This window comes from Vigna unguiculata, chromosome 2 (assembly GCF_004118075.2).
Source record: "Vigna unguiculata cultivar IT97K-499-35 chromosome 2, ASM411807v1, whole genome shotgun sequence".
NCBI classification, from domain to species: Eukaryota; Viridiplantae; Streptophyta; class Magnoliopsida; order Fabales; family Fabaceae; genus Vigna; species Vigna unguiculata.
In genome coordinates, this window is record NC_040280.1 from 12,141,913 (window position 1) to 12,155,214 (window position 13,302).

Sequence of the window (13,302 nt, forward strand, 5' to 3'; positions counted from 1 at the left end):
GTTATGCCCATAATTTACAGTTTAACTTATGAGATAATGTGAAAAGAAACTAGAGTCTTAATCAATCAAAAATCATTAAACTTATTATTCAATTGAGAATATAAAAACTACTTACATTTCCAATGAGTAGACTATTTACTTATTCGGTCAATTGAAGCACTTGATAGGATTAACAATTGTTTTCAGAAGCTTAATTTAGAAACAGGGGGGTGACCACAAATGTTATTACTTGAATATCAAATTATTTAATAGTATGAATACTATGTATGAATACAACTTCATAGTAAACAATTTGTTATTTTATATAGTAGTGTATCTATGTGTAGATAGAATCAAATTTATTTTTCTGTTTGCATAAGATAAATGTGAGGTCAATCTCTATTATAAATTTCCACCTCTGAAACAAGTATGCTCTTGATTTCTAGTACTATGTTTCATGCGATGTCTTGCAAAGTATGTTGATGATTGGTGTCTCTATGCTCTCATTGCTTAGCTTTGAAGTCATACAGTAATATGCATTATTAATTATGCAAAATGAGGAGAACAGAGATTGCAGAAGTCCAACATATATGGCACAGAGGAAACTAAAGAAACCTTAAAACTAGTTTTTGGAGAAAAGGTGGCTCCAAGTTCTATTCTGACCCTTTTCTTTTCTTGCCTTTTTTATTTTTATTCTCCAACATATATGAAACTGACCGACTTCACCAAATTATGATAAAAAATCAATAAGAACTTATTCCATTTATATAAAAGACTCATATATCAAGTATAAGATTTTTAAATTTCAAGCAATTAAGAACTCAAAATACTCGTATGACATTTATTCTAATAAAACTCAGCTTAAATAAAGTCTCGAATTTGTGTCTGTCATATTAAAAGTAAGGCTAGAAAACTTAAGAATTGAGATTTCCACTGAAAGAAGGTTGAAGAAAGTAGCCAAAAGTTTTGTAAAATAAATTGGCAATGAGATTTGCAGAAAAATAATGAAAAATGAGACTCCATTTCAAAATCCAACATCAACATGAGCATGTCTTGCACAAAGGTTGTCTTGCACAAAGGTTGTAAGGAAGAGGAGGAGTGGATGGAGTACAGTGTGTGCAAAATTCATGGCCAACAACAATAACAAGGTTTCAGATGAAGATATGGCCACAAGCATGAGTAGAACAAAAGGAATCCCTCATAGATCCCCACTCCCCACTGTGTTAGCTACACTAATGAATGAATGAATGAACAAGCACCATGCTAACAATAACATATCCATGCTAACAAACCTAATGCTGAAACATTCATGGTTCACTCTTCTGAGCATATTTTGCCGCACTTGTTTCTCTCATTTTTAGCATCTCAATCTAATCACTAATTGTGTCATAGTTTTGTTTAAGGTTTTTGCTTTGTTGGCCAAAAGGTAAGGCAGAGAGGTATATTAGAAACACTTTATACCATTTCAAACATGCACAGGACTCAAAGAACAAAAATAATAACCCTCAATTATACTCACAAGAAAAATTAATTAAACCAAATTCAAAGAAATTAACAAAATCAGGGACTAAACACTAAATTGCATAGGTAAGAGAAAAACCTTGATTGTACCGATCAATTGTGAGGAGACTAGAAGTAATGTGGATGTAGAAGAGATAAACCCTAGAATGTGAGATGTCAAAATTACAAAAGGGGAGAACGATGAGCGTTAGAGATAATGAAGAACGACGAGTAATAAACGAAAATGAAGAATAGAGAAACGATGGCTCAGCTACCAGAGTAACGAAAATCGGAACAGTGAATGGGAGAGGAAGTCGCGACGCAGTTGGACTCAAGAGGAAGCTGTGATGGTTGAACTGGAGAGGAAGTTGCGCGACGCAGTTGAACTGGAGAGGAACTAGCGACAGTCAATGAAGGAGATACAGTGGTGTGCAACCGTGAACGAGAGAGACAACAGTGAAGAATGGGAGAAACATTTTTCGATCTAACATAAGGGAAATGGAAGAAAAACTCCTAAAGTGGATTTCATTTTCTTTCGAACCACATTTTTTTTAGCCTACGTGTTTTAAATACAACGTTCAAATAAATGTGGGTGTTGATTTACTTCATATCACATTTATAAAATTGTTGTATTTAATATATTTAAGCAACATTTATAGACTTGTAGTATATTTTAGTGTGGTTTAAAGTGCAAAATGATGTAGTGCGTCACTTGGAGATTACGCCAAGTGAATGTGGAGTTGCCACTTAAGTTGAACACCCAAGATAAGACCTAGGAGAGACTTGACACTCCTTCTCACACAATTGTGTGTAGAAAATATAACTTTAATCTGGTCAAATATATATACCACAAAGAAAGCCAACCCCTTATAATGGATGGTCAATTGACCTAAAATGAAATCAAAGTAAGCAATTTTAAATTCCTAATTACAAGGCACTAATCAAGGAAAGGTAAAACAACATGTGCAGGCTTTCTATTCCTACGGAAACAATAACAGAATATCAGAGAGCACAAATCATATTTTACCTCCTTTTAGTGTTGGTGAATTGGACCCTTAAAAGGTTACCTACGGAAAGGATTCCAACGATCAAGTCAACAAATGTTCTCCAAAGTCAAATCACATACTAGTGAATTAATTAAAGTGTACCTTTAATTATTGGGGTCCACATGTATTTATAGAGTTATTAACTATGTTTTACCCTTCTCATGGGTTGGGCCTATCTTTATTGTGTTGGGCTAATGTTCAGGTTTTGAATGGGTCTAGGCCAAGCCCAAGTTCCAAGCTTGCAATCTGATATCTGAAGCCCCTCTATTATTTCCTAAGTATGTAGTAGGCGACATTTTACTCATGCGTTCCAAGATTGCAATATGATATCAAAAGCCCCTATGTTATTTCCTAAGTATGGAGTGAGCGACATTTTACTCATGTGTTATTCTGGAAGTAGGCGGCTGATGAGTTCAAATTTTTGCCCTCATTTAATATTTTAATTTGGGGATTTAATTGAATTTTCTGTGCTTAAAGATTGATTTAATTAGGATTTGTGATTATTGGATTTATTGAATAAGTTTGGTAAAAATGACATAAAAATTGATTTTAGTTGTATAAAATATTATTGGATATTCTAACATTTGTTAATGCAGCTGGAATTTATTTTTGGTCATTAATAGTGCGGATTTGAAATATTCAAAGTTACAAAATAAGTCCAAAATCAGGAAATTCTGGAAAAGAATAAATCAGGAGCTAAATGCACCCCCAGATTTTATTTGCACACTCCTTCTAAAGTGGACCACCAAAAACCTGTTTTGCACCCCCAGTTTTCACTAAGTTGCACCCCTCTTAAAACTTAAACTACACTCAACCAGATCACGCCATGTGACAATCCTCAACTTTTAAAATTGGCCAACCAGAACAAGCCACGTGGCAACAATCCTTGCACTAACAAGTTGTCCAATAGAAGGTTGTCACGTCATCATCTTCATCTCCAAAACAGAAACCCTAATTTTCCTCAAACCCTAGCCGCCACCATGACCACTAGCCGCGGCAGCCGCCACTTCCATCGTCAACCATCACCGCACCTGCGAGCCTGATTCGAAACCACACACCTTGCAGCCACCATCGCGAGTCATCTTCTCCGCAAGGAAACCATGGCGGCAGCGAAGACGTTCGTTCACCTTCATCTCGCGCAGCAACCATCATCTTCTTCCACACGAATCTACCACGGGACCTGCACCATATTTGCTTTCTTCACGCACCACCATTAACGCGAGCCAGAATCAGAGAGCACACATGCACTGTGAATCCTTAACGCTGCTGCCACCACCATCACTTCAGAACAGCAGCGGAAACACGAGCCTCCACCACCGCGAGCTTCACGCAACAGCAACGGCAGCCCCTAAGAACCAGAACCTATTCGGAACAGTAGCGGAAGAACCACTGCAGTAACTCCGCGCACCAGAACGGAGAAGAAGAACGAAGCAGCGTCGCACATCACGCATCCACCACAGATCTACAACTCGTCGAGATTCCGCGCAGTAGCCACCACCGCGTCGTCTACCACTAACGCAGCTTCATCCTTGCTAGAGAAACGGAGCAGCAACGCCGGAGAAACGAAGCAGCCGTCATTGCACGTTGCACCTGCGGCAGCAACAAGGATAGGGGCAACAAACCCTAATTCTGGAGAGAGACTTTGTGCACCACGTGTCAGGCTGCTATTGGACAGTCAAACTGGTCAACTGGTCAAAGCCAGCAGTCAACTCTGGTCAAAACAGCAAAAATTGTTAAATAAGAGGGACAGAATTTAAAATTGGACAGAGATTAAGTTGCTAATTAATTAAATAAAAATAAAAGATTTTAGCAACCGACAGATAAAGCCCAAAGTCCAGTTGAAGCCTATATAAAGAGACTTAAGGGAGCAGAAACAACTTACAACTGACAACTTAGACAACTTAGAACTCTCTAGTTTTGGCAGACACCGTCATCCATCACATCTTTCATTCTCTCTTTTCTTTTTATATTTCTTTCCATCATATCATCATGTATTCCATCAAAGTCATGGAGGGCTAAGCTTTAAAGGTTGATTCCACTGTAATTTCTTAACTAGATTCTGAGGTTAGATGAATTTATGTGTTTGTTATTTTGATTATTGTTGTGGTTTTTGTTTATCTATGTCCTTTGTTTCTTAATTGGATAGAAAATAATAATTTTAAATCTACACGCATGCTAATCATATGAGTTAAAAGGTTTTTAAATTAAATTGAGACTTTACTTTGATTTTATTTAGAAACTTTCATTTGATTAAATAAGTTTTTGCCAATAATTGAGACTGTACTTTGATTAGAGGTAATTACTTTAACTAAAATTAGTCAAGACTTTACTTTGATTAATTAAGTTTTCTATTTGGTGAAGAAACAAAGGAATAGACATGATTAGGCATAGTAAAATTTAATTGAGACTGTACTTTGATTGAATTTACTATGGATAATCTAAAAATTCTCACTTTTAATTGAGACTGTACTTTGATTAAAAGTGAGAATGCCAACAAATGAATTGAGTCTTTACATTGATTGATTTGTAAATCAACAACAATAATTAATTTAACAATAATCTCTAGATAACCAATGAAGAATCTTATTTAGAAAAAGCAGTGGAATTGACCTATTTACTATTATTGTGTTTACAATCTTCCGTGTCATTTTCTTTGCATATCAAAACCCCCATATTTTTATAGTTGCTAGTTTTAATTGCATTTTTAAGAATCAAATATTTGAGATCAATTCTGTATTCGTTGTGAGATGACTCAGGATTATCTTAACCCTAACTATTTTGTTCACTACTAACTTGGCAATACTGAAGTTGCTAAAGTTAAGTAGTGGTAATTTGATTGCCTAAAGACAGCGATATCAAATTTGGCGTCGTTGCCGGGAAATACGGTTAATATTTCTTATATTTTGATTTTGTTTTTATTTATTTATTTATTTTATTTTATTTTATTATTATTTTATTTTTATTTTACGCATATACGTTTAATAGAGTTGGTATTTTTTGTAGTCTTTAGGTTTCCTTTTTTTATATTTCAAGCAAAATTCTATTTTTTTTTTGATTAAGAATTTCTTTTAAGAAATTTTTTTAGACTAGTTTGGAAAACTCTGTCTAGGAAAGACTTGGTATTTAAGTTGTCCATTGTGACGCACCTCTCTTTCCTGGGAGTAGACCCAACGACATCTTAACTTATTTCTTTCTTGAAATCTTTCTCCAAAAAAGGAATAGGAAGAAGAAAAAAAATAGAGAAACACTTTCAGGTGGACTGCGTAGTGCATGACTTTGGCCAATCCGGGTCAATTCTATCAACTTGATTCAGAACTTGAAAGGAACTTGCGTAAATCACGCAAGAGACTTGAACTCAGGTGTTCTACTGAAGGAGCACCGTCATCATCTGAACCTACCACTAAAAGTGTACCACTAGAATCACCTCCGGTGATTAACATATCTTCTGATCCATCACCTGAACCAGAAATTCAAAAAGATAGAATGGAAGAAAGAATAATAAGAGAGTTGGCTTCACCGGATGCAGCAATTACACAAAACATGTGCATCCAATATCCATATGGAGAATGTGAGCTTAAGTCTGGGTTAATCCATCTTCTACCCAAATTCCATGGAATAGCAGGAGAAGACCCGTACCATCACTTGAAGAAATTTCATGTTGTTTGTTCATCCATGAGACCTACAACAGTGACAGAGGAACATATTAAGCTTAAGGCTTTTCCATTCTCATTGCAAGATGCTTCTAAGAATTTGTTATACTGCCTTCCACCAAGATCCATCAATACTTGGGAGACTCTGAAAAAATTATTTCTGGAAAAGTTTTTTCCAGCATCTAGAGTTGTTGTTCTTCACAAAGATATTTATGGGATAAGGCAACAAGAAAGAGAAAATCTTCACGAGTATTGGGAAAGATTCAAAAAGTTATGTGCTTCCTGTCCTCATCATCAAATAAATGAGCAACTCCTCATTCAGTACTTTTATGAGCGATTGAGTATCATGGATAGACAAATGATAGATGCTACAAGTGGAGGGTCATTGGTGGACAAAACGGCAACAAATGCAAGACAATTGATTGAGAATATGGCGTCGAACTGATGAAGGATTACCCCAACCAAGGATGGAGGCACATGCTTAAGAAGAATAAGCATGTTTAGAAAGGAAGTTCACTAATCCTTCATCCCTTTCATTTGTGTTTGTTATTTTTGATTCCCAAAGTTGACTTAGTTGAATCAACTTTAGTTGACTTGTTGACCTTTGACTAGGTTTGACTTGTTGACTATAGTTGACTTGACTTAAGCCAACATGCTAATTTATGTTTATTTGTTTTGTAGGTTAATTAGGAGTAAGAAATCAATGCTAGGTGGCACATGGTGATTGGAGAGCATAAATGATGTGGAGGAGAGAGTAAAACAAAGGCATAAAGCATAAAGAAAAAGGCATAAAGCAAGTGTACCTATGTACCTTTGGTCTCCCTTGTTTTTAGCACACTATGGCCACTTTTTGGAGACATATGAGACACATTCTTTGTCTCCTTTTGTGCTAGAACGAAATTAGCCTTGCACACACCATAGTTAGCTCTTTTGTCTCTCATTTTTGTAACCTTATTTGACCTAGTTTCTAGAAGCTAGGGTTAGGTTTTTGTAGGGACATCCTTAGGTATCTTTTATTTGCTTAGAGGCCCGTAAACTCTTCTATGTAAGGGGTGCTCCTAGACATGTGAAAGGGTTGAACATTTTGAAGTAAAAACACTCTTGTGTCTCAACCATTTGTGAGAGTTTCCTCCCTTGGGAGTGAATACTTTTAAGCCTTATCTTGCATAGCAAGTGGCGGCACACATCCACTCATCTTCAAGGTTGCCATGGCTTCTAGCCTAGCCTTGTAGTGGCGTGCTTCTCATATTTTTATCATTTCTTTCCTTTCCATTTTATGTTTTCTTCTTCCTTTAATTGTTCTTGGTTTTCTATGGTTTATGTGCTTTCCATTTCCTTTTTGTTTTGAATCAATCCATCATCTTCTTCTCTTGAGCTTTGTGAAAGGAACCTTCACATCTAGATAGCTTGCTATCTTAATGTCCAGTGGGGATTTCGCTTCGCTTTCTTAATCAACTCACACCATATTCAATAATCTTAAAAAGGAACAAGTTAATCCTTTCATCATTTGGTATCAACAATTTTCCACCAGGAGTAATTCTATAACTTTATTGAAAGGAACCCATGGAGTAGAAGCTTCATATAACTAATGAAAAATAAGCTTTTTATACCTACATTATTATACATGTTCAAATCCACCAGGTACAAAACAAGAGGCGGATGACAATTTTGTATATAATGTGAGATCTTCTATGCTAATTATACTTTCAACCAGTATAAAAATTAATGCGGTAGAATTTTTGCAATATTGAAAAAAACTTTTTATACCAGTTATAGCTAAAATTGGTATAAATTTCGTATATATATATATATATATATATATATATATATATATATATATATATATATATATATATATATATATATATATATATATATATATATTATTTTTAATTTTTAAAAATATATTATACTCGTTGAACTTTAACAGGCAAAGAATGTTTCTCGTATCCCATTTGTTTCGTTCATTCATTTTCCTTAACACATTCCTCGTTTTGAACATAGTTCATTTTGTCGCTCCCACTTCCCAACCTTCACTGTCACGCTCCCACTTCCCAACCTTCACCGTCACTGTGCGAAGAGTCTACGAAGTCGTCGTCATCGTGCGAAGTCGCTGTCACCGTGCGAAGTCGCCGCCGTCACCGTGCGAAGTTGCCTCGTCATCGTCACGTGTTGTTTATGCGCTCTTCGTCTGCTAGCATCACCGTGCGAAGTCGCCTACAAAGTCACTCCTAGTCTGTGTCTCTCTCACTGTCCATCTCTTATACGCTTTCTCCCTCTGAAGGTCAGCATTTGAACCCTAACCACACATTACTGTTGTTTTGTTGAATGAGTGAAATTGGTAGTTGTTCTTTTGCAGGAGTTAAGTGTGATTGATGTTGGAGTGAAAACGGCCAAGGTTAGTTTTTGGTTCTCGTTAATCCCTTCACGAATTTTTTCTTACACTAAAACAGTACATGCCTCACATTCCTTTGATGTGATGACCAACTAGTTTTAGAAATTAGACATTCCTAGGGTCAATTTTAATTTGTCTGAAAGCATGAAGGGTCTATAATCTGGTTAAGTGATGACATCAATTATAAAAGGCACTTATGCAAGGTGTTTTCTATACGCAATGATAAACTTAAAATCAATAATTTTGATCTTTGAGTTTTTGGTTGTTCTAAAGCACCGAAAATTGTTTTTATAATGTTGGGATAGCTATAACAGGAACTTTGTGGCCTTGTGTTGGGGGCTTTACTTATGAACTTTTGTTGTGAGGTTAGAGGTGATGCGATGTTGGTAAGTATTGGAGAGAGAAACAAAAGGGAAAGAGTGAATGATCCAAAACATGTTTGTTGAACTTAACAATGAATAATGATGGAAGCAAACTACACCTACAATGGAGTTCTGTTGAAATAGAGAATGAAAAAACTTATTTAAACTCAATCTAGTATGCATGATGTTTGTTGCTATAGCCATGGTAACTCCATGGAAACAAAGATTGTGAAACCCATTAGTACCAATGTTACGTCTTTGGTTACCCTCACCAACGGTTCAAATGAGGCCACCTCCTGCTATTTCTTTGTCTCACTTGCCAATTTTTTCTGCTTGGACTGATACTTAAGAAAGATAGATCCTTTTCACTTTTCACTTTTCACATTTGTGGAAAAAACTGATTTGACTATGGTGCCATTTTCATAATTCGTCAACTACTTTAGAAAGCAGAGGTTATGGGAGATATTACATATATTACAACTGATTTATGGGAAAGGAAAACAGTTCCAAAAATTATGATCTATACATGATAATAAATTAACACAGTTGTAAAGACTTGAAGGACACATGATTAAACAAGTAAGCCTAGATGGCATTAAAATATTGCTGATCCATTGAGCCCTGGAGTTGAAATGTATTGATTTGTGTGTAGAATTTGTATAATGTTTGTCTAGGACTTTTATAGCTACATGTCTATTCTGCAGGTGTTAGCATTCTTTGCAGGAGCTCTACTGGAGAAGCAGATAGTTTTTGTCTGTTCTAATTTGGTATGTCTTGTGGCTCAACTTAAGTCAGTAATGATATTGTGAATATTGTTTATTTTCTATATTCAATTTTATATTAATGCTAATGTTATCTGAGCCATTGGTTGGATACATGTATATGCCTTTTTCTCTCCCCTGCATTGTTAGAAACAGTACTAACTATATTTGTACTTAAGTTACCCTTGCTCTGTTAGTTATATTTAGATTTGAATTATGATGTGCCCATTTTGGCCTTGCTAACATGCTCACGCGTTAATGGACAGCTATTTGGCTACTTATTCTGTAATGCACAGACAGCATCAGGAGTTATGTTAATTATCTTTGGATCTTGCACATGTGCATATCCTCTGTTTACAAATTTATTATATCGACATTGAATATGGTTAGCTATATGTGGTTTTGACCCAACCCAATCTTGGATTGGCTGATTTAGAGACTTTAATTGTCAGAAATAAGCATCTCACTTGAATTGTTGACATTTCATAATAATCCTTAATGGAAGTAATTTGATTCTTTTATGACCAGGGAATCCTATCTGTGTCAGTTTTATCAATTATTTCACTAATTAGTCATGATGTTATATCATGCATGCAGTGGCAAAGAAATGGGTGATGAAAGGAAAAGTGGGTTTTGAGGTGAGTGGAGGAATTTGGGGGAATTTGAGGAAAGGTAAATTATTTCAATTTATATAAAGAAATGCAGGTAAATATTCAGTCTCACCTCACATTGGTACCTGTGTTTATCCCACACAGAGTAAGATGTTATCCTTTGTTAAATAAAATTCAAAGGTTAAATCCAAATTTTGGCCCTGTAGTTTCCTTTCAATTTCATGACCAAAGTATTTTTATTCTCAAATCAGTGCCTCGGCTTAAACTTAAGTATTTTCAAAACAACTACATTATTTTAACACCATTGTTAGTTAGTTAATTGAGTTTTTCTTTATACAATAATTTTCCTTTACCACCAAGGATGTAAATCAACTAGCACGGGGATGTTCTAGCTTAACCGATAGTCTCAAATTTGAGTCCTACATATGCAACTGCATTAAATACTAAAAGGGATAGCTTTGTTGTCGTAGTGGTCCTACTTAATTCAAACGGGATTACCTTTTGTGGGGTATATCAGTGCTCTATATAAAAATAGATGCTTCTTTATGTGTTTTTTTCCTATAAGTCATCCTCTACAGATGCTCTATCATATTCTGGTCAAAGCTCCTGCAGATACTCACTCCATTGATTATCTGCTTAATATTCATTGGGAACACATCTAGATGCTCCTTTTTTTAATGTTAATATATTTAGCAGGGACCAAATTGATTTTGTTTATGATGAAAATGGGGGAAAGAACTACGGGAAATTATTTGTAAGTGTGAGATCAATTTTATAAAGTTAAATTTGAAAATTGATGGCAATTATACGAGCTAAAGTTTTCATTTGAGATTTTGACCATTCACGACTATAACCTTCCACAGATCAGAAATTCACTTTAGAAACATGGTGGCGCCAAAGTTAGGCACAATAAGAAGTGTCATATATTGATTGCCAAATTTAGGTCCCACACTCTGCAGCACTTCACTCGGTCTTTTTGGTCAAACCTTCCAACGCAGTCCTTTCTAAGACACTAGCAACCAAACCGATAACCACCCAAACACTAAGAGAACCCTCCCTTAAAAGCTAGCCGTCAAGGGTGAGAACCAAATCCAAGTCACTTAATTATTTCGCCAAGCCATTCATACTCCTTAATGCAGGACTGAGGCACCCCATAATACCCAAGTCCCTGTCAGATTTTCTCGAACATTTAACAAAATCTCTCTTTGCCACTTTGATGTTGTTGGTGTGCTGGACTTAGGTGGTCTTGTTCTCTCTTTTTATTCATACTCTCATGTTCTCCCTAGACACCAGTTGGTTGCTTGCGCTGAAGCAAATTCTGCGTTGTTTAAATGGATGTACAAGACCTTTGGCTGTCATTTTCTAATTGGGTCATATTTCTCATTTTAGAAGCAGTTTAGGATTAAAAATTTCTGAAGACAATATAGGCTAGATGAAAAGCATTCTATAGTGCTTTCATCGTTATTATTAAAATTAGTCAACTGATTGTGAAACAACCTATATCTCTATATATGGATGGATGGTGCATACCTTCGTGATTTTAAAATTTGCTTCAGTTAGAAGTGAAATGTTTGCATCTGATATCTTGACTTTCTTTTTGAATGGGTTGCATTCTTCCTCTGTTGGTTGGTGCATTTCTTAATTGATATTTCCAATCTTGTTAAATTTAACATGCAGATAGATTCCACATATTTTATGATTGCATTATTAATCATAAGAAGCTTGTTATGAGAAATTCTGAAGCTTTACTTCATTAACTTTTTAATATGGCAGGGTTGTTGTTGGCTTTAAAAGCATATCTGACAAGGATCTCGGAGCTCTTGTAGAAGCATTTTTTTTAAGGATATTTGTATGTCCTTTTTTGCCTTTCACAAGCATTAATTAATTTGAACGCCCCACATAACTAAAACTTGCCCCACATAATTAATTAGAGAATCGTGCTGACTGCCGTTTCTCTAATGGCCGGAACATTCCTGACTTCATCAGTTTTGTTTTTAAACTTCTTTTTCTTCATTATTGCTTCAATCTTACTAGTATTAGTACGGTGTTTGTGCTGATATTTTATTTATGTGTAGTCAACTCTGGTCAAAACTGCAAAAATCGTTAAATAAGAGGGGCAGAATTGAAAATTGGACAGAGATTAAGTTGCTAATTAATTAAATAAAAATAAAAGATTTTAGCAACCAATAGATAAAGCCCAAAGTCCAGTTGAAGCCTATATAAACAGACTTAAGGGAGTAGAAACAACTTACAATTGACAACTTAGACAACTTAGAACTCTCTGGTTTTGGCAGACACCGTCATCCATCACATCTCTCATTCTCTCTTTTCTTTTTATATTTCTTTCCTTCATATGATCATGTATTCCATCAAAGCCATGGAGGGCTAAACTTTAAGGGTTGATTCCACTGTAATTTCTTAACTAGATTCTGAGGTTAGATGAATTTATGTGTTTGTTATTTTGATTATTGTTCTGGTTTTTGTTTATCTATTCCTTTGTTTCTTAATTGGATAAAAATAATGATTCTAAATCTACACGCATGCTAATCATATGAGTTAAAAGGTTTTTAAATTAAATTGAGACTTTACTTTGATTTTATTTAGAAACTTTCATTTGATTAAATAAGTTTTTGCCAATAATTGAAATTGTACTTTGATTAGAGGTAATTACTTTAACTAAAATTAGTCAAGACTTTACTTTGATTAATTAAGTTTTCTATTTGGTGAAGAAACAAAGGAATAGACATGATTAGGCATAGTAAAATTTAATTGAGACTGTACTTTGATTGAATTTACTGTGGATAATCTAAAAATTCTCACTTTTAATTGAGACTGTACTTTGATTAAAAGTGAGAATGCCAACAAATGAATTGAGTCTTTACATTGATTGATTTGTAAATCAACAACAATAATTAATTTAACAATGATCTCTAGATAACCAATGAAGAATCTTATTTAGAAAAAGCAGTGGAATTAACCTATTTACTATTACCGTGTT

The 13,302-nt window shown here is 34.9% G+C and overlaps 1 long non-coding RNA gene across 2 annotated transcripts; it reads left to right on the top strand.

Annotated features, from left to right (window-relative positions):
* The first annotated feature begins 8,134 nt into the window (after nt 1–8,134).
* Nucleotides 8,135–12,274, top strand: LOC114173105. Of its 2 annotated transcripts, XR_003602452.1 has the most exons (5): nt 8,135–8,459; nt 8,535–8,573; nt 9,637–9,699; nt 10,291–10,365; nt 12,078–12,274. It is a non-coding gene; the product is annotated as an uncharacterized LOC114173105 (long non-coding RNA). The 2 variants fall into 2 exon arrangements; XR_003602451.1 differs by having other exon boundaries at nt 10,291–12,274.
* The last annotated feature ends 1,028 nt before the right edge of the window (nt 12,275–13,302 follow it).